Genomic DNA, 20,413 nt, shown 5'->3' with positions numbered 1-20,413 from the left:
ACCAATGAGCCCGATCTGGAACTGCATGCGTGCACAATTCTGCGGCCCATTGTTAATCGGCTGAGCTTGGCTTGAGCGGAAAGGCAAGCTGTCGCTGGTTAGGTGCAAAAGCAGGGGGGTGCAGGGGGTAGAGGAAGCTTGAGACAAGTGGAGTTTTTACAGGCACTTTTCTGCTGTTTTTAATGGCAACACCGCTTGGGACAGTAAGGCACATTAGCCGGCTGCGAGGCCCCTGTGAGTGCGAGGCCTTAGACGACCACCTAGTTTGCCTAATTGAAAAGCCACCTTTGATTATCTGATTCTCCATTTTTTTACATACGCTGCATGTTACCTCCACAGCTGTGGAGGATTGTCTATTGGAGGACTGTCTGCAATGATATTCTGTTTTGCTATTACATTGTATGTGCTGCATTTACTTATTTGTCAAAACTGTTCAATATAATACAGTATATAAAAAAAAAAAGATTGTTTACGTTATGCAAACTTTGTGTATGTCATATATGCAAGAGTCAATCAAATTTAACCCTTTCACTGCCAGGTCTGTATGTCATACGGGCCTGACAGCAGGAGGTTTCATACACAATCCAGTGGTTGCAGTCACCGGGATTGTATATAAAAACTGACAGGCAGACTCCATCCTGTCAGGTGGAAACAGTCAGGCAGCTCTGCTGCCACCGATTGCTTTAACAGCCTCCGGAAAAGGTGACCCCCCCACCATGTAACTGGACTTTGCTTGCCCATCTGCAGGCCCAGGAAGAGCCATGGCGGGTTCCATTGGGTGGAAGGAAGAGAGGAGAGCAGACCGCTCCCCTCCCCTTCTTTGTGTGACCTCCGAGTCACGGCTGTCACTTTGCCGGTTAGAACAGCCAGGGAAAGATGTATTGCAATGTGGTTTGCATTGCAATATATCTAATGAATCACAGAGGAGGCATGCAGAGTCTTTTAGAGTCTGCATGTCTCAATAAAGAGAACCTGTCACCAAAAAATCATAACATAGGGGACTTTGAGTCCCCTATGTGATGAAAAATAAAGTTAAGTAAAAAACAAAATTTATTGTAAAAAAAATAAAGTTACTCCCAAGCACATAACTCCCCCCCCCCCAAAAATTGTTTTAGAACCACCCCCCCATAAAGTCACATACGAATGTAAACGCACACGCCGGAGTGAGAGCAATCATTCTAGCATCAGACCTCCTCCATAGCGCTAAATTGATGGCCTATACTGGCTTCTGAAGCGTCATCTAAAAAAAGGGTATTGAAGTTAGACACAATTTCATAGGCGCATATATATTTAAGGTTTGGCATGTTGGGTATCTATTCACTCGGTGCAACCTCATCGTATATATTTTACCAAACATTTGGGTAAATTATTGTGTTTGTTTCCCTAAAATGCACTTTAGTGTGATTTTTACTGAAATTTGAGTTTCCTAGATATTTTCAATAATATCATGTGGCATAAAAAATTGGAACTACCACTATTTTATTCTCTAGGGTATCTGCTTTCAGAAAATATATCATGTTTGAGGGTTTTGTATAATCTTCAGGCCTAAAATGATTTTTTAAACATGTGTGCAAGAAATGCAAAAACGGCTCTGGCAGCAAAAGGGTTAAAAAAGTAGATATAGTAATTGCATGCAAAGCTTTCATCAGATTCTTAAAGGGGTCTGTGACTAAAAAATGGTTAAAATTTCACCGATCTACAGGATGGATAAATAGTTTAGCGCAATATAAACAACTGTGGCATTAAGAAAAGTACTTTATTTATACAGATGTTTATACCAGAGGAACATTTGAGAAGGTGTAGGGGACAGAGAGATTTGATTCCAAATAAGGGACAGTTGGGAGCTATGCTTGTGTTTGATAAACATCCTTTTACATTAGATTTATAAATGTTCGAGCTTTCAGCAAAGTCAGCAGTCATATGTAACAGTCATAGCGACTAGGTAAAATAAAAATAAAAAAAAAAGCCTGTAACAGTACAAAAGTAATATTCACCAGGCCTTCAACCATCTTTACTCCCTTGCAGAGGTAGAAGCACTGGCATAAATGTGCAGCCGGCAGATTGAACCACAGTGGGAGGCACATTCACCCGACACATTGCAGAAAAACATATATATATATATATATACATATACACGGTTGTGTTCAAAATAATAGCAGTCAGACATCACTAACCTGATCAATCACTGTTTTTAGTAGAAATGATATTTCTACATGACAAATAATTTACTAGCAGGTGTAGTAGAGTAATAGAAATCCAACAGACCCAACAGTCATGACATGCATGCTGCTGATTCTGTGTAATTGAATCACTAATTGAAAGGGGCATGTTCAAAATAATAGCAGTGTGGAGTTCTATTAGTGAGGTCATTCATTCTTTGAAAAACAGGTGGCAATTATTGCCCTTATTTAAGGAAGGAAGGCAGCAAATGTTGTACATGCTGGCTACAGTGTATTTCTCTCTGAAATTCTGAGGAAAATGGGTCGTTCCAGACATTGTTCAGAAGAACAGCGTACCTTGATTAAAAAGTTGACTGGAAAACATATAAAGAAGTGCAGAAAATGATAGGCTGCTCAGCTAAAATGATCGCAAATGCTTTAAAATGGCAACCAAAATCTGAAAGACGTGGAAGAAAGCGAAAAAAAACATTCAAATGGATAGAAGAATAGCCAAAATGGCAAGGACTCAGCCAACAATCAGCTCCAGGAAGAACAAAGAAGGTCTAAAGTTACCTGTGAGTACTGTTACAATTAGAAGACACCTATGTGAAGCCAAGCTATCTGCAAGAAGCCCCCGCAAAGTCCCACTGTTGAAAAAAAGACATGTGCTGAAGAGGTTACAATTTGCCAAAGAGCACATTGACTGGCCCAAAGAGAAATGACGCAACATTTTGTGGACTGATGAAAGTAAGATTGTTCTTTTTGGGTCTAGTGGCCGGAGACAGTTTGTCAGACGACCCCCAAACACTGAATTCAAGCCACAGTACACTGTGAAGACAGTGAAGCATGGTTGCGCAAGCATCATGATATGGGGATGTTTCTCATACTACGGTGATGGGCCTATTTATCGCATACCAGGGATCATGGGTCAGTTTGAATACATCAGAATACTTGAAGATGTCATGCTGCCTTATGCTGAAGAGGAAATGCCCTTGAAATGGGCGTTCCAACAAGACAACGACCCCAAACACACCAGTAAACGTGCAACATCTTGGTTCCAGACCAACAAGATTGACGTTATGGAGTGGCCAGCCCAATCCCCGGATCTTAATCCAATAGAAAACTTGTGGGGTGACATCAAAAATGCAGTTTGAGGCAAAACCAAGAAATAGAGAACTGTGGAATGTAGTCCAATCATCCTGGGCTGGAATACCTGTTCACAGGTGCCAGAAGTTGGTTGACTCCATGCAACACAGATGTACAGCAGTTCTCAGAAACAGTGGATATACAACTAAATATTAATGAAGTTATTCAAAGGAAAGCAAAATCTTCAAACATTTTTCAGTTTATATAGTGAATGTTTGACTTTGTAAAGAAGAATACAAACACTGCTATTTTTTTGAACAGTCTAATATTCACTTTTCTTCAATTTTTTTTAGAGGAACAACACAAATTTGATATATTTTTCTTCATGTTTTGATTTAGAATAGAATGTGTAGTGTTCCCAATGCATTTGTGTGTATGGAAATAAAAGCTATTAGAAGGATTTTGAGCTTTTTTCAACAACTGTGTATATATATATATATATATATATATATATATATATATATATACACACATACACACATACATACACACACACACACACTTGCAAGAAAAAGTATGTGAACCCCTTGGGATTACGTGGAGTTTTGCATGAATTGGGCATAAAATGTGCTCTGAACGTCATCTAAGTCACAACAATAGAAGAACACAGTCTGCTGAACATAATACTACACAAACATTAGATGTTGCCATGGTTTAATTGCACATAACATGTAAACATTTACAGTGCAGGGAGGAAAAAGTATATGAGGCCCTAGCTTAATGACTTCTCCCAGAGCTAATTGGAGCCAGGAGTGAGCCAACCTTGACTCCAATCAGTGTGATGATATTGGATGTGTTGCCGACAGCTGTCCTGCCCTTAAAAAACACACACCTGTTTTGGGTTTACTGGTTTCAAGAAGCACTGTCTGATGTGAACCATGCTTCACAGAAAAGAAGAATCCCAGAGTGTCAGCTAAAGACCTACAGAAATCTCTGGCACATGCTAACATTTTTGTTGACACATCTACAATAAGGAAAACATTAAACAAGAATGGAGTACATGGGAGGACACCACGGAGGAAGCCATTGCTGTCGAAAAAGAATATTGCAGCACGTTTGAAGTTTGCAAAAGAGCACCTGGATGTTCCACAGCACTACTGGCAAAATATACTGTGGACAGATGAAACCAAGATTGAGTTGTTTGGGAAGAACACACAACACTATGTGTGGAGAAAAAAAGGCACAGCACACCAACATCAAAACCTCATCCCCACTGTAAAACATGGCGGAGGGAGCATCATGGTTTGGGGCTGCTTTGCTGCCTCAGGGCCTGGACGGATTGTTGTCATTGATGGGAAAATGAATTCCAGAGTTTATCAAGACATTTTGCAGGAAAACGTACGACCATCTATCCGTCAACTGAAGCTCCGCAGAGGATGGGTGATGCAACAGGACAATGACCCAAAGCATACAAGTAATTCAACAAAACAATGGCTGCAACAGCACAGAATACGCCTTCTGGAGTGGCCCAGTCAGAGTCCTGACCTCAACCCGATTTAAATGCTGTGGCATGACCTTAAGAGAGAGCGATTCACACCAGACATCCCAAGAATATTGCTACACTGAAACAGTTTTGTGAAGAGGAGGAGTGGTCCAAAATTACTCCAGATCGTTGTGCAGATCTGATCTGCAACTACAGGAAACGTTTGGTTGAGGTTATTGCTGCCAAAGGAGGGTCAACCAGTTATTAAGTCCAAAGGTTCACATACTTTTTCCTCCCTGCACTGTGAATGTTTACATGTTATGTGCAATTAAACCATGGCAACATCTAATGTTTGTGTAGTATTATTTTCAGCAGACTGTGTTCTTCTATTGTTGTGAGTTAGATGACGTTCAGAGCACATTTTATGCCCAATTCATGCAAAACTCCACGTAATCCCAAGGGGTTCACATACTTTTTCTTGCAACTGTATACACACAAACACACTTATGTATGTACAGTATGTCTTACATGAGGCTTCCCTTAATGTCAAAGAGCAAATGTGGTCATCTCCATATTTGATTAATGACATCACCCAAGAGATCCTGTTCTTTTGTGTATACTTAGCTGTCGTCTACCAGAACTGTCATTCATAGGATAGTAGACATCAGGATTGGATCGTTGAGACAGTCAGTGGGTGTTTTTCTTTCAGCCAGTCGGTAGATGCCGATCTGCATTGCTGGACGATGTGATTGATGTTGGACTTACATTGTGGGCCTTATTTTCTTTTTACTAAAGGACTGTCAAAACTGTAGGTTTTTATTTGCTTTTCACTTTTTTTTTTATTATGTACCCCTTACTGATTCTTATAGGGGACCCTGTATCTGGCTGGCTATTGTTAAAGGGGGCTTCGAGATTCTGATAAGCCACACAGCCTGCAGACCTCTACAACCACTAAGGTCAGGGTTGTGGGGAAAAGGCACTTGTCCTCATCTGTAAGGTACCCCCTTGGCATGTGGCCTGGTATGGTTCAGGAGGGCGAGCACAAGCTTGTGTCCTCCCTTTTCTGGCCTGCTAGGCCGCATGCTTGGATAAGGGTCTGGTGTGTATATTTTAGGGGAACCCATTTTTTCTGGATTTTTGCATGGGATTAAAACTTCAAATCCATACCAGACTGGAAGGGCCTGGTATAAACTAATGTTTTTTTTGCATGGCGTCCCCAAGTAATATCTATACCAAAAACTTATCTAGGATAAGGATCTGGCATAAATGAAGGGAATCCCCTGCTGTTTGCTTATGCTGTGTCACGGTGTAAGGTCAGGTTCAGAGACCAGTTGCTATAGCAGTAAAAGGCTTACCTGGAACCAGCAGGATAGGTACACCAGCGGATCCCCCTGGGAATGACGCAGGCTCACCTGAGGTGCGGGGTCTAAGTATTAACCGGTATTCACCAGAGCTCCTAATGGTGGAGATGGATTGGGCTGCGTGTTAATACCAGGTCGCAGATCTCAGGATCACCCCACCAGGGAATGAGCAGACTGGGAACCAATAGCGGATCAACAGGTTAGGGATCAGACGAAAGCAGAGTCGGTCACAAGCCAAGGGTCGGTCACAAATGGTAGCAGATCAATCGTGGTCAGGAACAAGCCAAAGGTCAGTAGCGGAGGTGTAGACAGCAGCAGGAACAGTAGCAGGATATTGGCTGGAAAGGCACAATAATCTGGCAAGGAGGAAGTCCAAGGACATGGCTTATATAGGAAGTTCATGGGAGGAGCAAGGAGTTCAAGGTTCAAGAGCAAACAAGGCACAAGGCAGGATTATCCAATAGATGAGGCAAAGTGTTGTCCAGCATCCTAGGTAGCTCAGTGAGTAGAGTTACTGCCTGACACAGTAGAAGTCCCAGGTTCAAGTCCAGGCCCTGACAGTACTCCCCTCCTCCCAGGACGTCCTCTGGACGTCTTAGGACTAGGCTTGTGTGGAAACCTCTGGTGGAATTCTCTTGTTAGTCTAGGAGCATGAACATTCTCCTCAGGCTCCCAAGAATTTTCTTCTGGTCCATATCCTTCCCATTGAACCAGATACTGTAACTTATTCCTAAAGATCCTGGAATCAAGGATTTTCTCCACCACAATTTCTTCTTCACCCTGTACCTCAACAGGTGGAGGAGGTGGAAAAATTCTTCCAGGGAAAGGATTTTCCTGAAACGGTTTGAGTAGTGATATATGAAAAACAGGGTGAATCCTCATACTATCCGGAAGCTGTAAGCGAAAGGTGACTGGGTTGATTTGGGCAGAAATCTGAAAAGGACCCACAAACTTTTGACCCAACTTAGCAGATGGCACCTGGACCTTCAAATTCTTTGTTGATAACCAAACTTTTTCACCCACATGAAAAGTAGGAAGTGTTCTCCGGTGTCTGTCTGCAGACTTTTTGTAATACTCCTGAGCTTCCCTCAAAGTCTCAATCAATTTCTCTTGAATCTCCTGCAATGTAGGTAGTCTATTGGTAACAGCAGGGATTGGAGTTGTGATAGGGAGATCAGGAATAAAAACTGGATGGTAACCGGCGTTTAACCCCTTGACGCCGACGTAACACAAATGTGCGGCCTCACGGACCTGGGCTTTTTTCCGTGGGGCCGCATATTTGCGTACCTGTCTTTGTGCTGGGAGCGCGCCGCTCGGCGCGCTCCCAGCACCAAGACCGCGGTGTCACTGAGAGCCCCGGGTCCCGTTCTAACGATCGGGACCCGGGACTCCCGATTCCGGGTCACGTGATCGCTGTGATAGCCTCTGATTGGCTATCACAGTGATCAATCACTGTGCAGCCCGGCCCCCTTGTTTTCTCTCTCTCTATGAATGGAGAAGAGAGATACATTGTATCTCTCGAACTCCTGACACAGAGAGAGAAAAAAAAGTTTGTAAAAAAAAAAAAAAAAAAAAAAAAAAAAAAAAAAAAAAAAAAAAGATAAATAAATATTAAAAAATAAAAGAAAAAATAAAGAAAAATACCTAGATCAAGGTTTGATCTAGTTCAGTACCAGGGTTAGTGTTTGGGTCAAGGTCAGGGTCAAAGGTCAGGATTTAAAAAAAAAAATTGGTATCAGTGTCAGTTAGTGTTAATGTCAATGTCAGTGACAGTGTGTTTTATATAAAAAAAAAAAAAGACAAAAACAAAATGCGCACTGTTGTTTCTGGACTGTACTACGGGTACAAACAACAAATAACATACACATATATGGTATCGCTGCGATCGTCAAGAACTGGAGAATGTATTTTGAGTTGTTCTTTGGTGGTAGGTTATGGTCGTAACAAGAAACACACAGTTAAATTTAAAAAAAATGATTTTTTTTACTATTTTGGCCCAGTTTTCCTTTAATAATAAAAAAAATTAGGAGCTATCCATGACCATTTACCACCAAATGAAAGCCCAATTTGTCCTGAAAAAAACAAGGTATAATCCACCTGGATGTACAAAGTAGTTGTGACGATATGTACGGTTTTACTAACACGTCAACGTTGCAGAATTGTGCTTAGGCATTTAGATTTGTTTTACCCTTAGGCATGAAGGGGTTAAGTAAAAAGGACTTTGAGAGGTGGAACTATGTTTAGAATTGTTGTATGCAAACTCTGCAGTGGGAAGACAGTCCACCCAGTCATCCTGAAGATAAGTGACAAAGCATCGAAGATACTGTTCCATTGTTTGATTAGTTCTCTCAGTCTGACCATTAGACTGGGGATGAAAAGCAGAGGACAGATTAATTGTAACACCTAAGGCTGAGCAAAAACTTCTCCAGAATTTCGAAGTAAACTGCACACCTCTGTCAGACACCACATCATCAGGGATTCCAAGCAGTTTAAAGATTTCTCAAACCATCAGTTCAGCAGTCTGTTCAGCAGTGGGCACCCCCTTAACTGGAACAAAATGGGCCATTTTAGTGAGACGGTCAACCACTACCAAAATGGTGGTCATTCCTTTTGAGGGAGGTAAATCCACCACAAAATCCATAGAAATAGACCCCCATGATCTTGATGGAACAGGGAGTGGCTGAAGCAACCCCAAAGGGGAGGCTCGGGGAATCTTATTGCGTGCACAGGTCAAGCATGAGGTCACATAGCGTTTGACATCTTTCTTGTACCCCGGCCACCAAAAGGAACGTGATAATAGTTCTTCGGTCTTAGCGACTCCAAAATGCCCAGCAAGTTTGGAATCATGAACCAACTTGAGAGCTTCCACCCGAACAGATTCAGGTACATAAAGAAGATGTCCTTGAATCCAAAAGCCATTCTTATAAGTCAGGTTAATGTCCGTAGGTGGATGATTGAGAAGTGGATCATTCTCATACCCCTCTTTAAGAAGATTCAAGAATGCCTTAGGACTTGTGGCCCCTAGAAAGTTCTTTTGAGGCAGGATTGTGCATTCAGAAGTGTTCTCCTGGAGAGGCCCAGACGACATTCGTGATAAGGCATCAGCCTTTTCGTTTCTTGACCCAGGTCGATATGAGATAATAAAATTGAACCGGGAAAAGAACAGTGACCAACGTGCTTGTCTAGAAGACAATCTCTTGGCAGAACGGATGAATTCTAGATTTTTATGATCCGTGAAGACAGTCACAGGATGCTTAGCCCCTTCCAACAGATGCCTCCATTCGGAAAAGGCTTCCCTAATTGCCAGCAACTCCTTATTCCCAATGTCATAATTCCTTTCAGCAGATGACATCAAACGAGAAAAATAAGCACAGGAATGAAGCTGCATTTTTTCTCCTCGTCGCTGAGAAATGATAGCTCCCACGGCGGAGTCTGAGGCATCCACTTCCACAATAAAAGGTAGCTCAGGATCAGGATGTACCAATATTGGTGCAGATGTGAAGAGAGTCTTTAGCTTACTAAAAGCAGTTTGTGCCTCAGTTGACCATGCAAAGGGCACTCCTTTCTTTGTCAGCTGTGTAATTGGTGCTATTACCTTAGAGAAGTTTCTTATGAATTTCCTATAAAAGTTTGCAAATCCAATAAATCGTTGTATTTCCTTAATGTTTCCAGGGGAAGTCCAATCCACCACTGCCTTGATCTTTTCAGGATCCATGCTCACTCCTTCTGAAGAAACGATATATCCCAAGAACTGGATCTGGGCTCGTTCAAACTCACACTTCTCCAGTTTGATGTAAAGTCGGTTCATCCTTAACCTTTTGAATACAGTGCAGACATGCTTGCGATGCTCCACCAGGTTGTCCGAAAAGATGAGGATATCGTCCAGAGAAGCAATAACAAACTGGTCCAACAAATCTCGAAACACATCATTTATGAAGTGCTGAAAAGTCGCGGGAGCATTACATAGGCCAAAAGGCATAACTAGGGACTCAAAGTGTCCATATCTGGTTCTAAAGGCAGTCTTCCATTCGTCGCCTTGACGCATGCGTACCAGGTTATATGCCCCCCGTAAGTCAAGTTTTGTGAAGACTTTGGCAGAGCGGAGTCTTTCCAACATCTCTGCGATTAAAGGGAGTGGGTAACGGTTTTTAACAGTGATTTTATTCAAGCCCCTAAAATCAATGCATGGACGCAAGGTGGAGTCCTTTTTCTCAACAAAGAACAGGGCTGCTCCTGCAGGAGATGTTGAGGGTCTGATAAAGCCCTTCTCCAAATTCTCATCAAGCCACTCCCTCAGCACCTTTAACTCAGGTTCTGATAAATTGAAAATGCGGCTGAATGGTATTTCTGCTCCTGGAAGCAGTTCAATGGGACAATCATATGGACGATGAGGAGGTAGTTGATCCGCATTTTTCTTATCACAGACGTCTCGAAACTCATGGTATTGTGGAGGCAGATTGTCATATGACTGTGTAGTTACCATATCAGCCTGTGATTTCCTGATTGGTAGACAACTTGTAGCACATGGTTTCCTACAATGTTCCTCACAATGGGGGGATGTAAAATTTATGGTCCGTGCTCCCCAGTTGATGAAGGGATTATGGGTAGTAAATAGAGATGAGCGAAGTATTCAAAAATTCGATTCGACTGATTCGGCGAATTCGTGGAAAAATTTCGATTCGAGTCGAATATATTCGCTGCGAATTTAACTTATAAAAGGGTGTTTCTAGGCTTCAGAGAGCCTTTATATTAGTGCAGAACACTGTACCTTTAATTTAAATGCCCTTGGAGTCTGCTGGGGAAGAGAAATAATACTGACAGTCAGTATGACATGCAGATGAGTGCCGTCGATCTTAGAATCACCGCACACTTCACTCATTTGGGCAGTCACGGGGCCAAAACCAGAGTGTGGAGCCACAGTGTGGCGGTGGAGGCAGCGGCAATGGGAGGCCATACAGCACCCTATGACAAAAATGGAAACCACGAGCAGTGTGAGGAGACCTGAAAGTGGCACATGGCAGAGTGTGGCGATGGAGACAGCAGCAATGGGAGGCCGTACAGGGACCCATGACACACTCTGGACCTGGCAGCAGCATGAGGAGGCGGTACAGGGGCCCATGACAGATTACGGGCCTGGCAGCAGCATGAGGAGTCGGTACGGGGGCCCATGGCAGATTACAGGCCTGGCAGCAGCAATGGGAGGCCGTACAGGGACCCATGACACACTCTGGACCTGGCAGCAGCATGAGGAGGCGGTATAGAGGCGCATGACAGATTACGAGCCTGGCAGCAGCAACTTGGACAGGAGGACGTTCAGCTACTGCACCGTCGGGTGCGTGCTCGCAAACTGTTGTCTCTTGGAAACGGATTCCAAGAAAGACTGCTGACGGAATCCGTGAAGAGGAGTAGCAGGAGAAGGAGCATCTGAACGAGCGGAATATGCCAACAAGCGACAACAGGGGCCCATGACAGATTACGGGCCTGGCAGCAGCAACTTGGACAGGAGGACGTTCAGCTACTGCACCGTCGGGTGCGTGCTCGCAAACTGTTGTCTCTTGGAAACGGATTCCAAGAAAGACTGCTGACGGAATCCGTGAAGAGGAGTAGCAGGAGAAGGAGCATCTGAACGAGCGGAATATGCCAACAAGCGACAACAGGGGCCCATGACAGATTACGGGCCTGGCAGCAGCATGAGGAGTCGGTACGGGGGCCCATGGCAGATTACGAGCCTGGCAGCAGCAATGGGAGGCCCGTAATCTGCCAGCACCCTATGACAAAAAATGGAACACACCAGCAGTGTGAGGAGACCTGAAAGTGGCACATGGCAGAGTGTGGCGATGGAGACAGCAGCAATGGGAGGCCGTACAGGGACCCATGAGACACTGTGGACCTGGCAGCAGCATGAGGAGGCGGTACTGGGGCCCATGGCAGATTACGGGCCTGGCAGCAGCAATGGGAGGCCCGTAATCTGCCAGCACCCTATGACAAAAAATGGAACACACCAGCAGTGTGTGAGGAGACCTGAAAGTGGCACATGGCAGAGTGTGGCGATGGAGACAGCAGCAATGGGAGGCGGTTCAGGGACCCATGAGACACTGTGGACCTGGCAGCAGCATGAGGAGGTGGTACAGGGGCCCATGGCAGATTAAGGCCTGGCAGCAGCAATGGGAGGCCCGTAATCTGCCAGCACCCTATGACAAAATGGAACCCTGGGCTGGGGCAGGCAGAACCGCCGTATCTTTATCACGGTTTTCCCAGGCCACCGAATGGCGACGCTGCATTTGCTGACGCAACGCTGTAGTCCCAACATGGGCCCCCTGGCCACGCTTGACTTTCTGGCCACATAGTCGACATACGGCTACGTTTACTTCCTCGGGCGGCTTGACGAAAAATTGCCACACCGCCGAGTAGGAAACTTTGCCCCCGCTACTCCTCACTGGCTGACTGCTACTTCCTCCGTGCACACCGGCACCACTACTGGCCGTGGTGGTAGGCTTCAGTGGAGCTGGTGCTCTACTCCGTGGCCGTTTGCCTCCACTGACACTGCTGCGACCCTGCTGCCTCCTGGCAGCATCAATGGGAGGCCGTACAGGGACCCATGACACACTCTGGACCTGGCAGCAGCATGAAGAGGCGATACAGGGGCCCATGGCAGATTACGGGCCTGGCAGCAGCAATGGGAGGCCCGTAATCTGCCAGCACCCTATGACAAAAAATGGAACACACCAGCAGTGTGAGGAGACATGAAAGTGGCACAAGGCAGAGTGTGGCGATGGAGACAGCAGCAATGGGAGGCCGTACAGGGACCCATGAGAGACTCTGGACCTGGCAGCAGCATGAGGCGGTACAGGGGCCCATGGCAGATTAGGGGCCTGGCAGCAGCTATGGGAGGCCCGTAATCTGCCAGCACCCTATGACAAAAAATGGAACACACCAGCAGTGTGTGAGGAGACCTGAAAGTGGCACATGGCAGAGTGTCGCGATGGAGACAGCAGCAATGGGAGGCCGTACAGGGACCCATGAGACACTGTGGACCTGGCAGCAGCATGAGGAGGCGGTAGAGGGGCCCATGGCAGATTACGGGCCTGGCAGCAGCAATGGGAGGCCCGTAATCTGCCAGCACCCTATGACAAAAAATGGAACACACCAGCAATGTGAGGAGACCTGAAAGTGGCACATGGCATGACACACTGTGGACCTTGCAGCAGCATGAGGAGGCGGTACAGGGGCCCATGGCAGATTAGGGGCCTGGCAGCAGCTATGGGAGGCCCGTAATCTGCCAGCACCCTATGACAAAAAATGGAACACACCAGCAGTGTGAGGAGACCTGAAAGTGGCACATGGCAGAGTGTGGCGATGGAGACAGCAGCAATGGGAGGCCGTACAGGGACCCATGAGACACTGTGGACCTGGCAGCAGCATGAGGAGGCGGTACAGGGGCCCATGGCAGATTACGGGCCTGGCAGCAGCAATGGGAGGCCCGTAATCTGCCAGCACCCTATGACAAAAAATGGAACACACCAGCAGTGTGTGAGGAGACCTGAAAGTGGCACATGGCAGAGTGTGGCGATGGAGACAGCAGCAATGGGAGGCCGTACAGGGACCCATGAGAGACTCTGGACCTGGCAGCAGCATGAGGAGGCGGTATAGGGGCCCATGGCAGATTAGGGGCCTGGCAGCAGCTATGGGAGGCCCGTAATCTGCCAGCACCCTATGACAAAAAATGGAACACACCAGCAGTGTGAGGAGACCTGAAAGTGGCACATGGCATGAGACACTGTGGACCTGGCAGCAGCATGAGGAGGCGGTACAGGGGCCCATGGCAGATTAGGGGATTGGCAGTAGCTATGGGAGGCCCGTAATCTGCCAGCACCCTATGACAAAAAATGGAACACACCAGCAGTGTGAGGAGACCTGAAAGTGGCACATGGCAGAGTGTGGCGATGGAGACAGCAGCAATGGGAGGCCGTACAGGGACCCATGAGACACTGTGGACCTGGCAGCAGCATGAGGAGGCGGTACAGGGGCCCATGGCAGATTAGGGGCCTGGCAGCAGCAATGGGAGGCCCGTAATCTGCCAGCACCCTATGACAAAAAATGGAACACACCAGCTGTGTGAGGAGACCTGAAAGTGGCGCATGGCAGAGTGTGGCGATGGAGACAGCAGCAATGGGAGGCCGTACAGGGACCCATGAGACACTGTGGACCTGGCAGCAGCATGAGGAGGCGGTATAGGGGCCCATGGCAGATTAGGGGCCTGGCGGCAGCTATGGGAGGCCCGTAATCTGCCAGCACCCTATGACAAAAAATGGAACACACCAGCAGTGTGAGGAGACCTGAAAGTGGCACATGGCAGAGTGTGGCGATGGAGACAGCAGCAATGGGAGGCCGTACAGGGACCCATGAGACACTGTGGACCTGGCAGCAGCATGAGGAGGCGGTATAGGGGCCCATGGCAGATTAGGGGCCTGGCGGCAGCTATGGGAGGCCCGTAATCTGCCAGCACCCTATGACAAAAAATGGAACACACCAGCAGTGTGAGGAGACCTGAAAGTGGCGCATGGCAGAGTGTGGCGATGGAGACAGCAGCAATGGGAGGCCGTACAGGGACCCATGAGACACTGTGGACCTGGCAGCAGCATGAGGAGGCGGTATAGGGGCCCATGGCAGATTAGGGGCCTGGCGGCAGCTATGGGAGGCCCGTAATCTGCCAGCACCCTATGACAAAAAATGGAACACACCAGCAGTGTGAGGAGACCTGAAAGTGGCACATGGCAGAGTGTGGCGATGGAGACAGCAGCAATGGGAGGCCGTACAGGGACCCATGAGACACTGTGGACCTGGCAGCAGCATGAGGAGGCGGTATAGGGGCCCATGGCAGATTAGGGGCCTGGCGGCAGCTATGGGAGGCCCGTAATCTGCCAGCACCCTATGACAAAAAATGGAACACACCAGCAGTGTGAGGAGACCTGAAAGTGGCACATGGCATGAGACACTGTGGACCTGGCAGCAGCATGAGGAGGCGGTACAGGGGCCCATGGCAGATTAGGGGCCTGGCAGCAGCTATGGGAGGCCCGTAATCTGCCAGCACCCTATGACAAAAAATGGAACACACCAGCAGTGTGAGGAGACCTGAAAGTGGCACATGGCAGAGTGTGGCGATGGAGACAGCAGCAATGGGAGGCCGTACAGGGACCCATGAGACACTGTGGACCTGGCAGCAGCATGAGGAGGTGGTATAGGGGCCCATGGCAGATTAGGGGCCTGGCAGCAGCTATGGGAGGCCCGTAATCTGCCAGCACCCTATGACAAAAAATGGAACACACCAGCAGTGTGAGGAGACCTGAAAGTGGCACATGGCATGAGACACTGTGGACCTGGCAGCAGCATGAGGAGGCGGTACAGGGGCCCATGGCAGATTAGGGGCCTGGCAGCAGCTATGGGAGGCCCGTAATCTGCCAGCACCCTATGACAAAAAATGGAACACACCAGCAGTGTGTGAGGAGACCTGAAAGTGGCACATGGCAGAGTGTGGCGATGGAGACAGCAGCAATGGGAGGCCGTACAGGGACCCACGAGAGACTCTGGACCTGGCAGCAGCATGAGGAGGCGGTACAGGGGCCCATGGCATATTAGGGGCCTGGCAGCAGCTATGGGAGGCCCGTAATCTGCCAGCACCCTATGACAAAAAATGGAACACACCAGCAGTGTGAGGAGACCTGAAAGTGGCACATGGCAGAGTGTGGCGATGGAGACAGCAGCAATGGGAGGCCGTACAGGGACCCATGAGACACTGTGGACCTGGCAGCAGCATGAGGAGGCGGTACAGGGGCCCATGGCAGATTAGGGGCCTGGCAGCAGCTATGGGAGGCCCGTAATCTGCCAGCACCCTATGACAAAAAATGGAACACACCAGCAGTGTGTGAGGAGACCTGAAAGTGGCACATGGCAGAGTGTGGCGATGGAGACAACCCGACTGTTTTGCTCGCTGCCAAGCTGCCACCCTCTTCTCCTGATGATGCGGAAGCAATAGCCTGATGACGACGAGGCTGCCAAGTGCGATCAGCCTCATCATCAATTAGGGTCTCCGCCTCACTACTAGCCCCCTCGGCTGCGTGTGGGTCAGGAGACAGACCTGTCTCTAGACCGGCTACCGAGCCACTCTCCTCGCCACTACTTCTTCGCCTGGCTGCTGAAGAGGCGGATGTCTCCCCCCGTTCCTGACCGCCCTCTGTTAGCTCTTCCTCACTGTACTGGATGACACCGGGAGCACTGGCCTCTGGCTGCGAATAGTGCTGCCTCGACCCCTTCCTCTGCTGCCACGTCTGCTCGCTCCTAAAACATTGCCTCCTCTGCCACTCCTCTGCATGTTGTCTGACATACTCTTTAATTCAACGATTCTCTGTCCCTGAGTAACAATTCTGTGTCTGTCCCTGAGTAACGTTTCTGTGGCCCTCAGTAACAGTTCTGTGGCCCTCAGTAACAGTTCTGTGGCCCTCAGTAACAGTTCTGTGGCCCTCAGTAACAGTTCTGTGGCCCTCAGTAACAATTCTGTGGCCCTCAGTAACAATTCTGTGGCCCTCAGTAACAATTCTGTGTCCCTCAGTAACAATTCTGTGTCTGTCCCTCAGTAACAATTCTGTGTCTGTCCCTCAGTAACAATTCTGTGGCCCTCAGTAACAATTCTGTGGCCCTCAGTAACAATTCTGTGGCCCTCAGTAACAATTCTGTGGCCCTCAGTAACAATTCTGTGGCCCTCAGTAACAATTCTGTGGCCCTCAGTAACAATTCTGTGGCCCTCAGTAACAATTCTGTGGCCCTCAGTAACAATTCTGTGGCCCTCAGTAACAATTCTGTGGCCCTCAGTAACAATTCTGTGGCCCTCAGTAACAATTCTGTGGCCCTAAGTAACGTTTCTGTGGCCCTAAGTAACGTTTCTGTGGTCCTAAGTAACAATTCTGTGTCCCTCAATAACAATTCTGTGTCCCTCAATAACAATTCTGTGTCTGTCCCTAAGTAACGTTTCTGTGGCCCTAAGTAACGGTTCTGTGGCCCTAAGTAACGGTTCTGTGGCCCTAAGTAACGGTTCTGTGGCCCTAAGTAACGGTTCTGTGGCCCTAAGTAACGGTTCTGTGGCCCTAAGTAACGGTTCTGTGGCCCTAAGTAACGGTTCTGTGGCCCTCACTAACAATTCTGTGTCCCTGAATAACAATTCTGTGTCTGTCCCTAAGTAACGTTTCTGTGGCCCTAAGTAACGGTTCTGTGGCCCTAAGTAACGGTTCTGTGGCCCTAAGTAACGGTTCTGTGGCCCTAAGTAACGGTTCTGTGGCCCTAAGTAACGGTTCTGTGGCCCTAAGTAACGGTTCTGTGGCCCTAAGTAACGGTTCTGTGGCCCTCAGTAACAATTCTGTGTCTGTCCCTAAGTAACGTTTCTGTGGCCCTAAGTAACGTTTCTGTGGCCCTCAGTAACAAATCTGTGGCCCTAAGTAACGGTTCTGTGGCCCTAAGTAACGGTTCTGTGGCCCTAAGTAACGGTTCTGTGGCCCTAAGTAACGGTTCTGTGGCCCTAAGTAACGGTTCTGTGGCCCTCAGTAACGGTTCTGTGGCCCTCAGTAACGGTTCTGTGGCCCTCAGTAACAAATCTGTGTCCCTCAGTAACAAATCTGTGTCCCTCAGTAACGGTTCTGTGGCCCTAAGTAACGGTTCTGTGGCCCTAAGTAACGGTTCTGTGGCCCTAAGTAACGGTTCTGTGGCCCTAAGTAACGTTTCTGTGGCCCTAAGTAACGTTTCTGTGGCCCTAAGTAACGATTCTGTGGCCCTCAGTAACAATTCTGTGTCCCTCAGTAACAATTCTGTGTCCCTCAGTAACAATTCTGTGTCTGTCCCTAAGTAACGGTTCTGTGGCCCTAAGTAACGGTTCTGTGGCCCTAAGTAACGGTTCTGTGGCCCTAAGTAACGTTTCTGTGGCCCTAAGTAACGTTTCTGTGGCCCTAAGTAACGTTTCTGTGGCCCTAAGTAACGTTTCTGTGGCCCTAAGTAACGATTCTGTGGCCCTCAGTAACAATTCTGTGTCCCTCAGTAACAATTCTGTGTCCCTCAGTAACAATTCTGTGTCCCTCAGTAACAATTCTGTGTCTGTCCCTAAGTAACAATTCTGTGGCCCTAAGTAACGGTTCTGTGGCCCTAAGTAACGGTTCTGTGGCCCTAAGTAACGGTTCTGTGGCCCTAAGTAACGGTTCTGTGGCCCTAAGTAACGGTTCTGTGTCCCTCAATAACAATTCTGTGTCCCTCAATAACAATTCTGTGTCTGTCCCTAAGTAACAATTCTGTGGCCCTAAGTAACGTTTCTGTGGCCCTAAGTAACGGTTCTGTGGCCCTAAGTAACGGTTCTGTGGCCCTAAGTAACGGTTCTGTGGCCCTCACTAACAATTCTGTGTCCCTCAATAACAATTCTGTGTCTGTCCCTAAGTAACAATTCTGTGGCCCTAAGTAACGTTTCTGTGGCCCTAAGTAACGTTTCTGTGGCCCTAAGTAACGTTTCTGTGGCCCTAAGTAACGATTCTGTGGCCCTAAGTAACGATTCTGTGGCCCTAAGTAACGATTCTGTGGCCCTAAGTAACGTTTCTGTGGCCCTAAGTAACGGTTCTGTGGCCCTAAGTAACGGTTCTGTGGCCCTCACTAACAATTCTGTGTCCCTCAATAACAATTCTGTGTCTGTCCCTAAGTAACAATTCTGTGGCCCTAAGTAACGTTTCTGTGGCCCTAAGTAACGTTTCTGTGGCCCTAAGTAACGTTTCTGTGGCCCTAAATAACGTTTCTGTGGCCCTAAGTAACGATTCTGTGGCCCTAAGTAACGATTCTGTGGCCCTCAGTAACAAATCTGTGTCCCTCAGTAACAATTCTGTGTCTGTCCCTAAGTAACAATTCTGTGGCCCTAAGTAACGTTTCTGTGGCCCTAAGTAACGATTCTGTGGCCCTCAGTAACAATTCTGTATCCCTCAGTAACAATTCTGTATCCCTCAGTAACAATTCTGTCTGTCCCTGAGTAACAATTGTGTGTCCCTAAGTAACGTTTCTGTGGCCCTAACTAACGATTCTGTGGCCCTAACTAACGTTTCTGTGGCCCTAAGTAACGTTTCTGTGGCCCTAAGTAACGTTTCTGTGGCCCTAACTCTCTCCCTGAATACAGCCAGGTCTGCCTCTGTTGAATGACTGGAGGCAAATGGAGAATTCTAAAATGGCCGCCATTTATAGCTCGACCATTACACTGTGCTGGCTGGCTGGCTGCTGATTGGCTAATGCGATCACATGTCATGAATGAATGCATTATGGGTCAGCGCGCCTTGTCTGCGCGCCTTCCCAGACATCCCCGCTCCGTCGCCGCAATTTTAGGAAAAATTTCGATTCGCGCATCCGAAGTCTGCTTATTTTCGGATTCGACGCGAATCGAAATTTTCCTAATATTCGAAACGAATTCCACTTCGCCTACTTCGATTCGCTCATCTCTAGTAGTAAACCAAGGGATGCCCAGGATGACAGGAAATTTAGGTGATGTAATCAGCTGAAACTGATGGTCTCAAAATGGTCAGCCTGAAATTGGAGTACTAGAGGAACTGTTTCATGAGTAACTGGTCCTGATGATAAAGGTGAACCATCAACTGTCTCCATATCAATAGGGGCAGATTTGTTTCTCCTGAGAATATTATTATTGTGGGCAAACTCTATGTCCATAAAGTTTCCCCCAGCCCCAGAGTCCAGCATAGCAGAACAAGGAATTTCATGGCCCTCAGTAAAAAGTTTGATAGGGACAACAAAATGAGACTGTTTAGGACCAACTTTATTTTCTTCATCGATCAATGGGGAGATAGACTGGGTAATTGAATTTATGTGTTCAGGCAGGATAACATCAGTCGCAGCAATTGTTCTTTTGACTTTATTAGGACAATTGACTGCGTAATGCCCAGAGTCCCCACAGTATAAACATAAATTCTCCAAACGTCTTCTCTCCTTCTCTTGAGTAGAAATTGATCTTTTAACAGTATCTACTTGCATAGGTTCAGGTGTGTTATAATCTGAAGAAATGTTTAAATCCTTCTGACTGAACTGATTAGCAGAAAAACGCATGCCACCATTACTTCCCAATCTCTCCTTTCTTCTTTCTGTCAGTCTCTGGTCAATCCGAATGCATAATTGGATGAACTCCTCAAGATCATTAGGAGTCTCTCCTCTGGCGAGCTCATCCTTCACCTGTTCAGAGAGCCCCTGCCGGAACTGACTCTTTTGCGCTGCTGGGTTCCAGGTGGTGTCTGAAATCCAGCATCGAA

The sequence above is a fragment of the Staurois parvus genome, unplaced genomic scaffold (genome assembly GCF_062004578.1).
Source record: "Staurois parvus isolate SC_StPar_1 unplaced genomic scaffold, SC_StPar_1.0 ptg000538l, whole genome shotgun sequence".
In the NCBI taxonomy this organism is placed as follows: Eukaryota; Metazoa; Chordata; class Amphibia; order Anura; family Ranidae; genus Staurois; species Staurois parvus.
The sequence above is the reverse complement of the archived record's forward strand: the minus strand, read 5'-3'. Positions refer to the sequence as shown.